Source organism: Euleptes europaea, chromosome 17 (genome assembly GCF_029931775.1).
Source record: "Euleptes europaea isolate rEulEur1 chromosome 17, rEulEur1.hap1, whole genome shotgun sequence".
NCBI lineage: Eukaryota > Metazoa > Chordata > Lepidosauria > Squamata > Sphaerodactylidae > Euleptes > Euleptes europaea.
The window spans coordinates 6444627-6463782 of record NC_079328.1 but is presented as its reverse complement, the minus strand read 5'-3'; positions in this window follow the sequence as shown (position 1 = coordinate 6463782).

The following is a 19156-nucleotide window of genomic DNA, read 5'->3' as shown; positions in this document are numbered from 1 at the left end:
AGGGAGAAATGGTTCTATTTGATGAAATGAAAACTTTTCTGTAGACTTTCTTGGGACAAAAATTCTGCTTACCCTGAGGTTCTGATGTTACTCTTAAGAGTCCAGTGGGCAGCCACTTTCACAACCCAGCTAAGCCACTAACACAAACACTCACCTCTTTTTTGGAGTTTCAAAAAATTATGCTATGATTCTTACTAAAATAACCAAAATATATTGTTTAAAATGTAGAGAACTGGATGATAATAACTTAACATTTATAATGTATTTGTAATTGTTTACATATATTATCATGCCATTATCATATCATCTCCAAAAATTATGCAATTGGCATTTGCAAACGCAGATCAAGAAAAATAGACAGCATAAAATTTCAGTTTTCTTCTTTTCAGATGTGTGAAGATCTTGCCACCCAGTATTAAATGCTAGTTTTTCTACTTGATAAGATAGTCTTTTACATCAGGAGAAAGCTACTTCTGCTGGAGGAAAATGCCTCCATTAATAGAACAAATCCATCAAAAATAATGCTAAGGCCTGGAGCCTATGAATGAATAGTTTTCAATGGTCCATTTTGTAAATGGAAGTTCTAGCAGAAGAAGAAGCGTACTCAGTGGCTCAGACTATCAATGCTCATGGAACTCATTCATAGAACCAAAACCTATGTTACTGGACAATATGTGCAAGGTGTCCCCATGATTGTCTCTAAGGATAGGTCACCAGACATTTTTTCCTATGCAAATACCTTCACAACGAGTGGGAATGCCACAAATGCTTTTTTTCTTTTTCTTTCTGGAGTGAACTAGTTGTAAGGTTTCCCTAAGGAGTACAAATATGCTACAATTTTCTGTCCAGTACTAGGGGATAAAGTAAACATAGTTTAACATCTCTTCTGAAGGATACTATAAAAAGAAAGGTGACACAATTTTAGTGGCATGCCCCATTTTCACACCACAACAGTGTAATTTATTGGAAATTACATATTTACTTTATTCATTAGTTCTTGTAAAAAAAAAAAAAGTCGAATTACTTCTATCCTGTTTTGAGTTTTATGGAAAATGAAGAATGGCTTGATTGAAACATTATTAGCAAGCTTAAACATACCTTTATGACACACTTATTTCTTAGTTGGTAGAGTTAATTTTCAGCAAAGTGCACCATCATACCAAACAAACCATAGCCTTATTCACACGAAAGAGCAACATGTAGGACTGAAAATCACACCTCCTGGCTCCTGAGCCCAGTTCAAGATGCCCATTGGACACAAATTGGCTGCAACATACCATATGTGAAAGTCCTGTTGCAGTTCTAACACCACAGAAAGAACATCACATAATCTTGAACGCAATAGGCTAGATCATTGGAAGGGCACTTCTGCCAGTAGAGGAGAGATTTTTTTTTTTTTGCTCACTGCAACTCCTTTACATTATGCCCAGCACAGTTCTTGGGAGGGGCTCTCCAGTCCCAAAGGGGTACCATTTTAGGGGCCTGGTGGGCTGCAGCAGGAGGGGAAGTAGAAAAGTGTTATTCTGTAAGTGGAAATCCAGTGGCAGTACTATGGATCCAGTCTTCTGATTTTCAGTGGAGTTAGTGGATGTATTCATCCCTTGAACGTATACCATTGGTTAATGCTTGGATGTCTACCACCTGACTTCTCATTGGCTGATTGTTGGTCACATGAAGACTGCATGTGTGAACTGACCCCACTGAAAAGTATAGTGTCTGAGATCATGGAATCATAGAATTGTACAGTAGGAAGGGGTCAGACAGGCCGTCTAGTCCACAAGTTCACACAAGGGCAATCCAGTCCAACCCCCTGCCATGCAGGATCCCACAATCAAAGCACTCCCAACAGATGGCCATCCAGCCTCTGCTTAAAGACCTCCAAAGACGGGGACTCCACCACCCTTTGAGGCAACTCCTTCCACCATTGAACACCCCTCACCGTCAGAAAGTTCTTCCTAATGTTTAGGTGGAATTGCTTTTTTATTAGTTTAAATCCATTACTCTGTGTCCTAGTCTCTGGAGCAACAGAAAACAAGCCACTTCCCTCATCAACATGACATCCCTTCAAATATTTAAACATGGCTATCATGTCACCCCTTAACCTTCTCTTCTCCGGACTAAACAAACCCAGCTCCTTAAGTCTCTCCTCATAGGGCATGGATTCCAGACCTTTGACAATTCTGGTCACCCACCTCTGGACACGCTCCAACTTGTCAACATCCTTCTTAAATTGTGGAGCCCAAAACTGGACAAGCATTCCAAGTGAGGTCTGACCAATGCAGAATACAGTGGTAGTATTACTTCCTTTGATCTAGACACAATACTCCTATTGATACAGCCCAGAATTACATTGGCCTTCTTAGCTGCCATATCACACTGTTGACTCATGTTCAGTTTGGGGTCCACTAAGACTCCCAGGTCTCTTTCACATGTACTGTTGTCAAGCCAACTATCTCCCATCCTGTACCTTATGTTGTTCCTGCCTAGGTGAAGTACCTTACACTTCTCCCTATTGAAATCCATTTTATTGCTTAAGGCCCAGCTCTTCAGTCTATCAAGGTCATTCTGAACTCTGACCCTGTGCTCTGGGGTATTAACTACCCCTCCTAACTTGGTGTCATCTGCAAATTTGATTATCATGTCCTCTATTCCATCATCCAAGTCATTTATAAAAATATTAAATAGTACCAGTCCCAGGACAGACCCCTGTGGCACCCCACTGGTCACTCCTCTCCAGGATGAAGTTGTGCTGTTAATGAGCACCCTTTGGGTTCGGATGGTCAACCAATTACCAATCCACCTAACAATAGCAGTGTTCAGCCCACATTTTACTAACTTTGTTTCAAGAAGATCATGGGGTACTTTATCAACGTCTTTACTGAAATCAAGGTACACTACATCTTCAGCATTCCCTTCATCTACCATACTTGTCACTCTTTCAAAAAAAGATATGAAATTAGTTTGGCATGACCTGTTTTTGTGAAACCCGTGTTGACCAATTACCAATCCACCTAACAGTAGCAGTGTCCAGCCCACATTTTACTAACTTTGTTTCAAGAAGATCATGGGGGACTTTATCACTACTGGGATCATAGAATCATAGAGTTGGAAGGGACCACCAGGGCCATCAAGTCCAACCCCCTGCACAATGCAGGAAATTCACAACTACCTCCCCCCTCCACACCCCTAGTGACCAGAAGATGGCCAAGATGCCCTCCCTCTCATCATCTGCCTAAGGTCACAGAATCAGCATTGCTGACAGATGGCCATCTAACCTCTTCTTAAAAACCTCCAGGGAAGGAGAGCTTACCACCTCCCGAGGAAGCCTGTTCCACTGAGGAACCGCTCTAACTGTTGGAAAATTCTTACCTCATGTCTAGACGGAAACTCTTTTGATTTAATTTCAACCCGTTGGTTCTGGTCCAACCTTCTTGAGCAACAGAAAACAACTCAGCACCCTCCTCTATATGACAGCCCTTCAAGTACTCGAACATGGTTATCATATCCCCTCTCAGTCTTCTCCTCTTCAGGCTAAACATACCCAGCTCCTTCAACCTTTCCTCATAGGACTTGGTCTCCAGACCCCTCACCATCTTTGTTGCCCTTCTCTGGACACGTTCCAGCTTGTCTACATCTTTCTTAAATTGTGGTGCCCAAAACTGAACACAGTACTCTAGTTGAGGTCTAACCAGAGCAGAGTAAAGCGATACCATCACTTCGCGTGATCTGGACACTATACTTCTGTTGATGCAGCCCAAGACTGCATTTGCCTTTTTAGTTACCGCATCACACTGCTGACTCATGTTCTGTGTTTGGTCTACTAAGACCCCAAGATCCTTTTCACACACACTACTGCTCAAACAAGTCTCCCCCATCCTATAATTATGCATTTGATTGTTCCTACCTAAATGCAGAACTTTACATTTGTCTTTGTTGAAGTGCATTTTATTAGTTCTTGCCCATTTCTCTAGCCTGTCAAGATCATCCTGCATCTTGGCTCTATCTTCTACCGTATTTGCTACCCCTCCCAAATTAGTATCATCTGCACATTTAATAAGCATCCCCTCTATTCCTTCATCCAAATCATTTATAAAGATGTTGAACAACACAGGGCCCAGCACAGATCCCTGAGGAACTCCACTAGTCACTTCTCTCCAAGTGGACGAGGAACCATTAATTAGCACTCTTTGGGTACGATCTGTCAACCAGTTGCAGATCCATCTAACAATAATAGGATCTAACCCACATTTTCCCAATTTGTCAACTAGAATACTATGTGGAACTTTATCAAAAGCCTTACTGAAATCTAGATAAACTATGTCTACAGCATTCCCCTGATCCAGCAAGATAGTAACTTTCTCAAAAAAGGAGATAAGATTAGTCTGACATGACTTATTCTTGAGAAACCCGTGCTGGCTCTTAGTGATCAGATCCATCCTTTCTAAATGCTCAAGGACGGACTGTTTGATGATTTGTTCGAACACTTTTCCTGGTATAGAAGTCAAGCTGATGGGTCGGTAGTTACCCGGATCTTCCTTTTTCCCCTTCTTGAAGATGGGGACAACATTTGCCCGCCTCCAATCTTCTGGCACTTCACCTGTTTGCCAAGACTTTTCAAAAATAATGGACAGAGGTTCCGAAATTACATCTGCAAGTTCTTTGAGTACCCATGGGTGCAATTCATCTGGCCCAGAGGATTTTGTTTCATTTAAAAAAACCAGGTGTTTGTGCACTACCCCAATGCCAATTCTAGGCTGCAAATCCCTTCCCTCATCACTTGTTCTGTTTATGCCATGTTGAGCACCACTTCCTTCACAAGAAAAAACTGAAGAAAAGTAGGAATTGAGGAGTTCTGACTTCTCTTCATCTCCTGTTACAATTTCACTTTCCGGTCCACGCAATGGGCTTATCTTGTCCTTGTTCTTGCTCTTACTCTGTACATAGGAAAAGAACCCTTTTTTGTTGTGTTTAGCATCTCTTGCTAGCCTAAGTTCATACTGAGATTTAACTTTCCTAACACTCTCCCTACAAGCACTAGTTACTTGTTTATATTCCTCTTTGGTTATAAGGCCCTCCTTCCACTTCCTAAATGAGTCTTTTTTATTTCTCAACTCTTTAAAAAGCAGTTTATGGAGCCACCCTGGCCTCTTTAGGCTCCTCCCATTTTTCGTTCTCATAGGAATGGTTTGGGATTGCGCCTTCAGTATTTTATTGTTAAGAAATGCGCACCCTTCTTGAACTTTCTTCTCCTTAAGTATTTCTGACCATGGGATTCTACCTAGCATAAGTTTAAGTTTGTTAAAAATTGCTCTTTTGAAGTCCAACCTACATCACACCCAGTATTTCCCTAAATTTATTGAAATCAGCTTTCTTAAAGTCTAGAATGCGTGTCTGACTACTTCTTGCTTCTTCTTCCTGCTGTATAACAAACTCCAGGAGAATATGGTCACTCCCACCTAAGGATCCCACTCCTTCCACCCCAGAAACCAGGTCATAATTATCGGTAAAGATCAGATCCAAAATGGCTGTTCCCCTTGTTGCTTCTTCCACTTTTTGGACAATGAAGTTGTCTGCAAGGGAAGTGAGGAATTTGTTGGACCTTATTGTTTTGGCAGAAATTGTCTTCCAGCAGATGTCAGGATAATTGAAATCTCCCATTACTACTACATCTCTCTTTTTTGAATGCTTGGACATCTGTTCCAGGAAGGCATCTTCTAACTCTTCAGCCTGGCTTGGAGATCTATAATAGACCCCCACAACGACATCACTGTTTTCTCCCCCTTAATTTTTACCCAGATGCTTTCAAGCTGGCTTCCAGTGTTTAAGTCCTGACCTCCTTGCAAGTGTAATCATCCCTAACATACCGTATATACTCGTGTATAAGCCGAGTTTTTCAGCCCAAAAAAAGGGCTGAAAAAGCCGGCCTCGGCTTATACACGGGTCAATACGGTAGAGGGGGGAAGGAGGGAGGAGGGAGGGGGGAACTTACCGCCGCCGCCGAGCCCGCACCGCTTCCCGCCGCCCGGAGCGGCCTGGGGCAGCCTCCTGCAGCCACAGGAAGGCTGCCCCACACCGCCGCCCAGAGCGGCCTGAGGCAGCCTCCTGCAGCCGCAAGAAGGCTGCCTCGCCCCCCGCCGGGCCGCGCCAGGCCGCACCGCCGCCCGGAGCGGCCTGGGGCAGCCTCCTGCAGCCGCAGGAAGGCTGTGTGAGCTGTGTGAGCTTTCCAAATAACGGGCAAGACAAACCAATAGCTGTCATAATGTGAGCTCTTGACCCATCGAACCAGAAATCACCACAGAGACAATCAGATTCCAAGCAGATGGCTTTACTGGTCAAATAGGCAATACAGTGCATTGAAGGCAAGATGACAGCTATGGTTTGTCTTGCCCGTTATTTGGAAATATAAGGCAGAGAAACGGCGGGAGATTACAAAGCATAAACAGAGCATTATTTCCCAGGAGTGGCGTTCCCAGGCTTTGGTATGTGTAGTCGTCCTTGAAGTCTGGATGGTTCAGCAGAGAAACGAAAGGAAACATCTATACCGAGATAACAGCCTGACAGGCTGCCCCGCCCCCCCGGGCCGCGCCAGGCCGCACCGCCGCCCGGAGCGGCCTGGGGCAGCCTCCTGCAGCCGCAGGAAGGCTGCCCCGGCCCCTGCCGTGCCGCGCCAGGCCGCACCGCCGCTTCGCGCCGCCCGGAGCGGCCGGGGGCAGCCGCAGGAAGGCTGCCCCGCCCCCCGCCGTGCCGTGCCGCCGCTGTCTCCAGACCCTCGCCTTGCTGCCGGAGCCGTCAGGTAAACCTGCGGGGTGTGGGGTTATAAGCCGACCCTCGGCTTGTACGCGGGTGCCTAATTTTTCCCCATTTTTGGGGAGAAATTAGGCACCTCGGCTTATACGAGGGTCGGCTTATACACGGGTATATACGGTATAATGCTACTTCTCCCCACTTCTGATTTGGTCTGTTTCTTTGAAATAGGTTATACCCTTCAAGTAATACATTCCAATCATGAGACTCATCCCACCAGGTTTCCATAATGCCTATTATTTCATATTTGCTTTGTTCTGTTAAGAGTTCTAGTTCATCTTGCTTATTTCCCATGCTCTGTGCATTAGTGTAGAGACATCTTAGACCTTGGGTCCTTCTTTTTGGCATCTTGTTTAAAATTGTTTCCCTCCCATTGTTTTTGAACTGTCTTTCCTTGTGTATGTGCTATCCTCCTCAAATCCTTCGTATCTATATCTGCAGGTATTGTCCTCATGTGAGGCTTTAAATTTATGTCTCGCTCTCCCGGAAGATTTAGTTTAAAGCCCTCCTTATCAGGCTTGCAAGGGTCTGGCCAAACACCTTTGTGGGGTGCAAGCCATCTCCCGATAGAAGAGCATCATCTAGGTAGCATAAGCCATGGTCCAAAAAACCAAACCTTTCTTGGCAACACCATCAACATAGCCTCTCATTTATTTCCAGAATTTTTCCTTCCCTTCCCAGGCCGTGGCCTACTACAGGAAGAACTGACGAAAACACAACCTGTGCTACCAGTTCCTTCACCTTTTTACCCAGAGCTGTATAGTCCCTTTTAATACTTTCTGGGCTGCGCTGGGCAGTATCGTTTGTTCCCACATGGATAAGCAGGAAGGGATAAAGATCTGTGGGCCTAACAAGTCTATCCAGACTTTCCGTCACATCCCGGATGTGCGCTCCCGGCAGACAGCACACCTCTCAAGACAACAAGTCTAGTCGACACACTTTACCCTCTACCCCTCTCAGTAGGGAATCCCCAATAACTAACATGCACCTACTCCTACACTAGAGACCAGAGGTTTGAGTCCTGTCATCAACAAGGACCTGAGAGACCAGACAGGACTGGGCACTTAACCTTTGTTCCAGTGGTTCAGACTCAGCATCTATGGGGAGGTTTTCAAACCGATTGCTAAGCAGCAGAGGAACAGAATGTCTCCTAACCTTCCTATTCCTATGGGTAATATTCTTTCCCATGTTCTCCTCCTGAGGTGGGTCCCCCTCCCTACACTGAGTTATACGGCCCTCCTCCTCCTCTTGCCCTTTCAAGAGGATTTCAAGCTTTCGGTCCAGGAACTCCTCACCCTCTTTTAAAATTTGCAGTGTGGACAAGCGTGCCTCAAGTCCCTTTACTTTCTCCTCCACCAACTTGCACTTACTGTGTAAGAGCCACCAACTTACACTTACTGCATGTGTAGTTGCAGTTACCCTCAGGTAGGAAAACAAATATTCCGCAGACCTTGCATATCACTGCCTCCTCTCACTCACCAGCCATTTCACTTTGATTCATTGCAGACATGGTATGGTTTCTTGTACACTCCCCCAAAGATAACCCAACCAAAAGCCTCACTAGACTCACTGGTTGCAGGATAAAGAACAAAAACAAAACTTTGTTTCAAGGCCCCCAGGCTAAGAGCCCCAGGGCAAGAGCCACTTCGGCTTGCGCCAAAGGCTCGTGCCCCTGGTGAGAGAAGCCTTCTAATGAAGAGCTCTCAGTCCAACCCCTCAAGAGCTTACAGCAGAGGGTGGAGCCAGCAATTACCCTCAGCAATTACACTGCCCTCCTCACACAGGAATCAGCAACTAAACAAAAGAACAAAGGGAACCACTTAGTACCCCTCTCTAGCTCCCCCACCCACTCACTCACTCACATACACCAACCTCAGCTAGATAGAATATATTAGGCAGCTCAGGAAAAGCTCAAACTTGCACTGACCTCTTAGAAACTCTGGGTCCTGCAGACTCTAGCCCAGGTGCCTCAGGTTCTGTCCCTGGCAAGAGAAACCTTCTCAATCCACTGCTCAATGCAGGTTCAGCACCCAATAGCTAAGCTAACTTCCATGAAGCTCCTCTCTCCCAGCGTGGACTATTAATATCCATGATATTTGATTGAAAAGTGATAATGGGTTGGATGGATCTCATGGATCCATTCTGCTATCACAGGCACTTTCCTCTGGTAGAAACAGCCTTCCCTTGGTGCAAGATGCACTTACAAGAATCTTATGTCAGAAGACAAAGACTTCTCTCAAAGGCTCCTTCTGCCTTTGCTAGCAGGACAGATATGTGGGGCTCCAACCTGCAATTAGGTCTTTGAATTTGAACTATTTCATCTACTTTCCAAAGTCCCTTTTGTGTTGGGTGTCTTAGACTGTAACCATTATGGTAGGAGCACCTCAGTTTTGATTCCTCAGACAGGACATGGTAGGCTTGTAAATTAGGGTTGCCAACCTCTACGTACTAGCTGGAGATCTCCTGCTATTACTACTGATCTACAGCCGATAGAGATCAGTTCACCTAGAGAAAATGGCTGCTTGGGCAATTGGACTCTATGGCATTGAAGTCCCTCCCCACCCCAAACCCTGCCCTCCTCAGCCTCTGCCCCAAGAATCTCTAGGTATTTCCCAACCCGGAGCTGGCAATCCCATTGTAAATACTTCATGCCACCATCACTTCATTAAACAATGACAGCAATAATAATGTTAAGTGGAACCTTAATTCACAGTATGTGAAAGGGGAAAGAAGAATTCCTCCCAAATAGGGTTGCCAGGTTCTACCTTGCCTCTGGCAGGAGCCTCATGCATGTGTGCATGAGGGGAAGCTTTTTGAACATGCGCACAGCATGATTCTGTCACTTCCAGGTTTACCCCAGAAGTGCTGCATGAGTGTGGGACGCTCTAGCAATTCCCTTCCGAAAACGCTATGGAAACTATAGAGTTTTGGGGGAGATTGCTGGAGTGTCCCCGTCACTTCTGGGGTAACCTGGAAGTGCCTGTGGTGCGATGTGCATGCGCCATATGTGCAGACCACCACCCCACCTCCCAGCTGGCCTACTTCTGCCCTCTGGCCAGCAGAAACTCACTAGGTAGCCCGGTAGTTGGCGAGCAATTGCCTGCCCTTAACGGACAATTGGAAATCCTACTCCCAAAGGAAACATGTCCTCTGAGGCTATTCACCACATCTGCTGTCACCTTGGATCTGGATCCTTTAAGTATGAAGGGAAAATTCTCCTCACCATTTCTGGATCCTGCGGTGGGGAAAGCTGGGGCTCAGAGGATGCAAGGCCTGTAGTGAGTATCTTCCAAGGCTAAGTCCACCACGGCAATTCTTTTTAAACTGTGAAGGATCCTTTTGGGTTTACTAAACCCAACTGGTATTCAAAGAGGCACGCTTATCAGTCCTCCACAGTCCTTTCAACTACAAATCCCTCCAGTTCCTCCAAGGATCTTTGGGGAAGGAATTTGGGCTTGGAAGACACATGCACTAGGGAGCTCCCTCTTTTAGGACCCATTCTGAATGAAAGCAAGCAGCAGATCACCAGCTGCCCTTTAGCCTAATTCCCAAACCTGGCTGACAGGATTAATTCCTACCCAATGCTCTCTGCTGCCGATATGCATTGCAACCCCTAATATTTTCCTGCAAGCAGAGAGACTCTCTCTAAATACCCTTTTTACCCTATTTCCCCATATTTTGACTCCAGGGAGAGGCAACATACTCAGCATTCACTTTACTAATCAGGTGGTAACAACAACAGCAACAGACGCAGTGAAAGTAACATTAAGTGTAACATTTGCTAATCTCCTGGGAATCTCAGACAATTCTGTCCCTTTTTGACAAGGACAATGTTAATTGCTATTAGTGCTTAGAAATTAAACAACTGTAGTGTTGCCTTAAAATAAAATAAAATAAAATAAAATAAAGGGGGCACAATGCTCTGCATCTGGCATTAACATTTCATTGATAATACTAGGGTAATAAAACTTGGCATCCCTGTTCAATTATTCATATGGTGTCATAGGAAAACATGACAATTTTTAAAATGCATGCTTCGAGCATCCTGCAGTCAGCCAAGGTGGCATTCAGTGGGTTATACCCCTCCCACTCCCCCACATTTCACCATCTGAATGCTGTGAATAAATTCAGCTTTATTCAATAAGTTTCACTCTTGTTTCTCTGCATTTCGTTTGTTTTCTACAGCTGTCCTTCTATTGTATTACCTTTCTACTTTATTTTTTTTGCTTCTTGTCTTGATTTCTTTTATATCTACCATGTGCTCCGTATTACTTCATCCGCAATCTATCATTTCTAGCTTGGTGGTGGCGGTGGGGAAAGATATATTCCCTATTATCTGATTTTTTTCCTCTGGATATACTTAACTTTGTGACACTCTTTCTTTCTCTGAGTGACCTTTGTGATATAATCCTTCAACTGCTGCATTCCAAAACTATCTTCTGACAGCAGAAGCTGCCACACATTTAATTCTCAAATGGCTGAACTTCACTTCCTGACATTCCTGTTATGTCCTTATTCTTTAGGAGAACAGCTTGACAAATCCCTGTTACATATAACAACATTTTTTTTAGAAATGTCAATATGTTATTACTTAGTTATTGATAGCTGATTAAACATTTAGATTTAAAACCATACATAAGCATCTTTGAATGGAATAAAGGAATTCTAAAATAATTACATTAGAAAGCACGTGTTTCCAATGTTATTGTCATTCTGGGAGGATCTACATTGGTCCTAAGAAAAATCCAAAAGAAAAATCCATACTCTTCTTAATTAAAACCAACCAAAATGACTCAAAAGAAGCTCTTGCGTTCTGCAGAATTTTTCATTGGGATAGATATTAAAAAATGGGGATGGGGAAAAAGAATAAACATTATTTCATCTAATAATATTGAGGCTGTTTATCTTCTTCCATCTGGAGAGGCATGCAGGCTCAGGGGGTGCTGAGTCACAGGACTGAATTGGATTTTTTCCCATTCCCCCCCCCCCCATTTTTTTTTTACTTTTACAAAATATCTACAACTTTTCAGACCATGAAAAGGTTCACTAAAGGAAATAACTTCATTATCATTAATTGGAGAATTCCTACAGGGGAACCATCCAAATGATCAAACTATCACGTACTTGCCTAGTGCTAACTGGTCATGGGCACCTCCCCTTGGCTCAGTTCACATTGAGCTCAGTAGTAAGGAGTTTTATTGGCAAGCATTTGGAAGGAATTAATATTTTCCCTATTCTCTCCTAGCTCATAAGATTGCCAAGCTGATGTTGACCTGAGCACCTGCATCATCATGTTTCTCCCAGGCAATTTAAATTGTATTTCACCTGTCTTTCACCCACTACGGTGCACCAACCATGGCCATATGGAAATTCACCTCCCCCCAAACCCAAACACCTCCAGAAACAAGGAAGTGTTTAGGTATAAAAAAGAGAATTGACTGACCTGACAAGATAAGTCCTTATCAGTTGGTCTGGTCATATATTTCAAAGCAATGGACAAATATTTCATTAAGATTAAGTGCCTGATGTTAAAGAACTTCCTCCTAAATATTAAGAAGTTATTAAATAATTGCTGTGTGTGTGCCTACAAAAAGCAACTGGTGGGGTACCTGGTCCGCTTTATTCACCTGGTCCAGTGAATATGAACCATGAATAGTCAGGAAAAAAGGTTGGGAACCACTGCCCTATTGTCAAATAAGCTAATGGTTAGAATCAAGGAGAAATCCACTGTACCACAGAGTGACTTCACCACATCCACTATCCTGCTGCTCTTCTCAGCATGTGTGGAAAGAGAGATAAGAAACAGGTCCCTGGTTTTCTGTGCAGCAGGTCCTTCATAAAGGCAGCCAAAGTATAAATGGAAAATGTATATTTATTTTTCATTTATTGCTGACCCCAGAAAGGCCACCAAAGAGACAAACAAATTAAAACATACATAATTAAATTACATTTTAAAACTATTTAAAACTACCTCCACACACATCATTAAAACAGAAACAAAGCTAAAATACATACAAAGACATAAAAACAATTAAAACATTTGGCAGGAAAGAGGGATCACTGAGGGAAGGTCAAATGAAACAAAAAATCTTCACCTGCTAGCGGAAGACAGCAACAGAAGGGACACATGGATCTCCCTGAGAAGACAGTTCCAGAGTTCTGGTGCCATGACCAAGGAAGCCCTCTCACAGGTTTCTGCCCCCCCCCTAATCTCAGAATATGGGGGCATCTGAAGGAGAGCCTCTGAAGATGACTGTACTGGTCGTGTGGGTTCATAAGGGAATAGGATATTCTTCAAGTATGGTCCCAAACCATATAGGGCTTTGAAGTTAAAGACCAACACCTTGAATTGTGCCCTGAAGCAAACTGGGAGCCAGTGTGGATTGACCAAGGCTGGAGTGATATGATCCCTATGACTTATTTGAGTCAACATCCTGTTTGCAGCATTCTGTACCAAGTGAAGTTTCCAAACACTTTTGAAGGGCAGCCCCACATAAAGTGCATTTCAGTAATCTATTCTCCGTGTAGCCAGTGCATGCACCAAAGGGGCCACATCTCACTAGCCGAAGCTGGTAAAAGGCACTGTTGGCCACAGCTGCCACCTGTATATCCAGCAGTAGACCTGGGTCCAAGATAGGGTTGCCAGCTCTGGGTTGGGAAATACCTGGAGATTTTGGGGGTGAAACCTGAGGAGGGCAGGGTTTGGAGAGGGGAGGGACTTCAATGCCATAGAGTCCAATTACCAAAGCAGCCATTTTCTCCAGGGGAATTGATTTCAATCGGCTGGAGATCAGTTGGATTAGCAAGAGATCTCCAGCCACCACCTGGAGGTTGGCAATCCTAGTCCAAAAGCATATGGGCTTATGATCTAATGGGGGGGGACTCTGTGACTATCCTTATGGTCCCCATCCATGGAGATGTAAAAGATTTCCTACACATAGAAAACTAGGTATGAGGGAAAAGTGATCTAGCTTAACCTTTTTCCTGACATGCTTTATATGTTCATCAATTGTTGTTGTTGTTCAGTCATGTGAGTGTAACCCATGGTGCATTCTGAAGCGATTCAGCCCAGATCCAGGATTGCCCCCTTAGTGAAAACTAGTTCTCCTATAAGTTTATTGAACAGGCTATGGATTACCTAGAAGACTCAGTGCCTTAGGTTTAGGTCCTTCAGGCTGTCCTGGTGCCCTGCTAATGTGCATCCGGGATAGTCCTGCCAGGCACATGAGGTGGAACTGTAGGGTGCATGTTGAATGCATTCACAAAAACAACTTCTATGCAGGTGTCCACTGTGATAAAAATGCCTGGAAGTCATCACAGATTGAGGTAATGTTTGGAATTGACCTGTAGATCCTTAGGCCAGGAGATATTACTTTGAGCATCAGCTTTCATTTACTACATGTCACAAATTGTACAAGATACTGTAGAAACAAATGCTTTCTGAGTAACCTGTATCTAAAATATTGAATTACCTTTTTGGCTTTATGTTTGACAGGTCTGACAGTTCACAGAGCTGGGAAAGGCAAGTAAAATGATGAAGAGGCTAGAGGAACACTTTCCTTATGAGGGAAGGCTAACTGGTTTGAGCTTCTTAGTTTAGAAACCCAAAGAGTGAGCAGAGGAAATAACAGAGGTTTACAAAAATGTGAATGGTATAGAGGGAGTGCACAATGAGGTTATATTTTCTTCCTCATGCCATGATGGCAGGACATCCAATGAAATATATTTAGAGAAGCTTCTGGACAGATAACACTTCTTACTATCACACAACTAACAAGGAATTTGCTATCATGGGGTGTGCAGATGGACAATAGATCAGAAGGCTTTTTAAAAAGCATATATATCTTACCAGTGCCCTAACCTGGATGGCCCATCCAGTCTCATCAGATCTTGGAAACTAAGCAGGGTCGGCCCTAGTTAGCACTTGGATGGGAGACCACCAAGGAAGACCAGGGATGTTACCCAGAGGCAGGCAATGGTAAACCACCTCTGTTTGTCTTTTGCCTTTAAAATCCTACGGAATCACCATAAGTCAGCTGTGACTTTACAGCACTTTACACACACATCCTACCAGCCAACTCATCAAAATGTAAAGCCTTCCTCCAACTTCAGTGGCTCTTCCTCTCACAAAAGAAACTGAAGGAAGGATCTTCAAGGCTGAAAGAAGGCTTCAAATTTTGCTGAGTAAAGTGATAGGATACATGTCAACATCTGGAGAAATTCATGGAGGATAGGCCTATCTGTAGCTATGGAATCAATGTAGTGCCAGATGTTGAGAGAAACCTCTGGGAATGGCCTTCAGCTACTTGTGAGTTTCCAGAGGCATCTGGCCAGGTTACTCCTATAACAGAATGTTGGACAAGATGGACCTTAGGTTTTCAGAATGGCTTAATAATTACATTTAAGTTCTCATGCACTCACTAACTTATATTGAGCAATGTTATAATGGAATGAAATGCTGTTGAATTGTTAACAAAGAAGAAAAAATAAAACTCCTGATTGCAGCAACAAACTTAACATCAGTAGCAGAAATAAAACCTTCACTCTTTTTATAAAATAAATAAAATGAGAGATATAAATCAAAGAATTATAGAGTGACTGGCTTTATACAGTCCTATCCAATCTGGGCCCTGCATTCTGAAGGAATTGCCTCTCCCTATATCAGCCACTGAAACCATTTGAAGATTTTCTGAGATTTCCTTCAAGGGAACAAGAACTTTCAAAGGCCTAGTTCAGATGTTTGGTGACAATTCTGTCAGTGATCTTCAGCCCATTGGCTTGAATTCTCAGGTGGGCTACTGAGCCCTACCTGCAGAGGCATGTAGCCCAGCAGAGTGGCAATTTTCTTTTGGTGCCTTTTGCTGCTAGTGTATCTGTGTAAAGTGTAAGGGTGCCATGCCTCCTGCCTCTCTTTGCCTAAGCAGAGGAGCAGCAGGATGGTGAGGCAAGGTCACTCAGTGGTAGAGAAGATTCCTTCATAGGTCTGACCCTTGGCATGTTCCTCACTGTGGTACGCCTCCGTGTGCTCGGCTTGAATTTCCTGTTCCCATCTTCCTTCATCTGCTGCTCAGGGTAATAGCTCTCACCCCAGAAAGGTCATAACTGTCTCTGTCTTCTTCCTGTTACAGAACTCCGATGTTCCATGGCTTCTTGACATGCTTGAAATTCAGTTGGGTCCTGTGTTTGGAGTCCCAACTCGAAAAAAGTTAAAGACCATTGCTTTATGAGATGGCCTGTAGGAATGTGGAGGGATGCCTCTGGCTTCATGACACATGATGGAAGTATCAAAGGTATGAACTGGCCCCTCCATATGGGGACTCTTGGTTGGAGCCAGACAAAATTGGCAGTTCCTCCTTCCCACTGTAGATAACCCCTCATGTCACTCCTCAGAGTTGCCTGTCCCTCAGAAACAGAATTTGGGGGAGATCAGTAGGGGAGGGAGGCAGGAAAGTCCCATCTTAACACTGGAAAATGTAGTCTGGATCCGTCCCTATGCATTGTTGCCATGATCAATGCAGTCACAGAGAGTCAAGAAGAGATCTCCATGATGTAACAAATGACCACACAGTGGTATGTTGCCCTCCCCAGATGTACCAGTACATACAATTGGCTCCTCTGTGTGATCCCTGTTGGGTCATAAGCCAAACAGCAACCTGTTTGGTCAAGTAGACATTTGGGATACATCTGAAAGTGAAAACAGTGTTTGAATTTCAGAGTGGAAACATAGGTTTTAAACATTTCACCTGTATTTATTTTTTATTTCTTTACTTCATTTATACCCCACTGTTCTCCCCAGTGGGGACCCAAAGTGGCTTCCATAATTCTCCTCTCCTCCATTTTATCCTCACAACAAGAGTCCTGTGAGGTAGGTTAGGCTGAGAGTGTGTGACTGGCCCAAGGGGAGCCAGTGAGCTTCCAGGGCGGAGTGGTGATTTGAACCTGGGTTTCTCAGATCCTAGCCCAACACCCTAACCACTAAACCACATTGGCTGTCTTGCCCTGGATGAAAAACTTATCTTTAAGAATGCTACAGCATCACTTGAATGATTTTACAATTGAAGATGAATTGTTTGTTAATTCTATGTTGGTGCATTGCAATTAATGCAGTGCTCGGTTTTAGAAGGATCTGGATTCAATGGCAAACAAACAAACAAACAAATAAATAAATACAAATGCCAGTTCCTTCCCAGGCCAGTCCCTTTACAATTCAAAGTGAATAGACCTCGGTTTCGACACAGGGTATGGATCATTAAGCAGCGTGGGAGATTTTTATGGCAACATGTTAGGCCAAGGTTGCGTTGGACAAACATAGCACATAAAATGAGGAAATGCACACTCTGTACCTTGGAAAGGTTGCAGGCAGTGACACAGAAGTCTTGGGTTACAATAACATCTGAAATGTGTCCGAGCCTGAGAATATGGCTTAGCTTGTTTCAAAGGGATACAGTTCACTACACAAGCACATGATTTAATGCTCCATCAATTATTTCCTGCCTGTCACTTAAACAGGCTTCATGTATGCAAGGCAGGGCTGGGAGCATAAAGAGGAGGCGGCGGAAGGAATGATTTACTGGCTGTGAGGGGGGGCACAACACTTGTCAGTTAAGCAGCACAGAAATTAGCCACAAGTAGCATATTAGGGCAGCTAATCAGGCACGGTTGAGTATTTTGGTTTCTTGATTCCCCCATAAATCAGGTTGGATGTCGCTGTCCTGGGGCGTCCTGCAGATTAACAGCCCTGCCTTACCTTGGAGTGCCCAGTCTGGGCAATTTAGTGGAGGCTGCAGGTGTGCCAAGTCAGCATGTTGCTTATAAGGCCTGTCCACTGAGGGATATGGACAGCCTCCAAGATTTGGATGTTTTGTTCTCATGTTATCCTCTTGCCACTGAGTGATCAGACTGCTTTCATCCCTTCACCTGTGTCATGTTAACAAGTTGTAAACTATCAGCATAACACCTTCCTTTGTTTCCTCTTCTCAAAGTCAGGAGTGACACCCGACATGGATTGATAGACACAACTCAACATATGATCAGTTTTTCAAAGTTGCCAAGAATTAGAAACCTTTTTCTTAAGAGAATAATATCCCAGGCTCCATACACTGTGTTTTCGATGCTTCAGGTTTTCTGAAAAGGTAGTGTGTGGATGTGATAAATACATGTCCCAAACAGAGGAAATCATCATGATGGGTTGGATCCCTTTGAATGTTTCCATTGATGGAAGGGTTTCAATCAGTAGAACATGATTTCCTCATTTCCTCATCCCTCTGCATCCCCAAATGCTCCCAGTTGCTAGTTCCTGGGATTACCTTTGCCCTCTCCCCTCTCAGAAGCAGCATTTTTTTTGGGGGGGGGTATTTTGGGATGCAGCAGCAGGGAAGAAGTGAGAGATCATCAGTGGAAATGATATGGGAGTTTCAAGCCAGAACCAGGATTGGCTGAAACTTTCTGTTGCAAGTACATTTGCTGCCAGGCAATATGAGGCACTTTATTATGGGCATGATCCATTGACACTTTGGCAGATCCCATTATGCCCCAGTACAGCTTTGGTTCCTGCCTGGTATGCATGTACTGCAGTAGGACATTTCAGGAATAGAAAGGCTGTGTGTACGTCACATGTGCCCTGACATGGATGTCCCAGGCTAGCCCGACCTTGTCCGATTTCAGAAGATAAGAAGGGCCAGCCCTGGTTAATACTTGGATGGGAGACCACTGAGGCAGTCCAGAGCTGCTGTGCAGAGGCAGACAATGGCAAACCACCTCTGTTTGTCTCTTGCCCCATAGGGTTCCATTAGTTGGCTGTGATTTGATGGCACTTCCCACCACCACTCATGCAGCCATGCATGGTGCTCAGAATAACGTGAATGTTACCATATGCTCTCAAATAAATGTACATGCCCTGAATCAATTATTATTAAAAATTAAAAACAGTTGTGTGCCAGCTTTCACATACGATTAACTATAAAAGTCACAGGTGATCAAACTGTATTATCAGGATCCATAGGCTCTCTTGGAAATTTATCAGGGACTCCTTAATGAGAAAGTCAACAGTGGTGGAGACGTTTTCCCAAAATATAGTTTGTCCATTACCTCTGCTTTTCTCTGGATCCAAATGCTGTCCAAACCGCTTGACATTCATCCTCACTTAGGTACCCCAGCGAACAACAGTTCAGATGCCTTAAGTAAACGGAAGTCTTGAGGCCTCCTCTGAGGCATCTCCATGGCTGCTGCTGTTGCCCCTGCTGGAGATGTTGTGGGGGGGGGGTGGAGAAGGAAGGGGTGACAGAGCAGAGCTCAAGAGTTTGCAGAGGTGGGACTTGTGAGATTTGGAGGGCTTGGGGGTAGGCAATTGAGG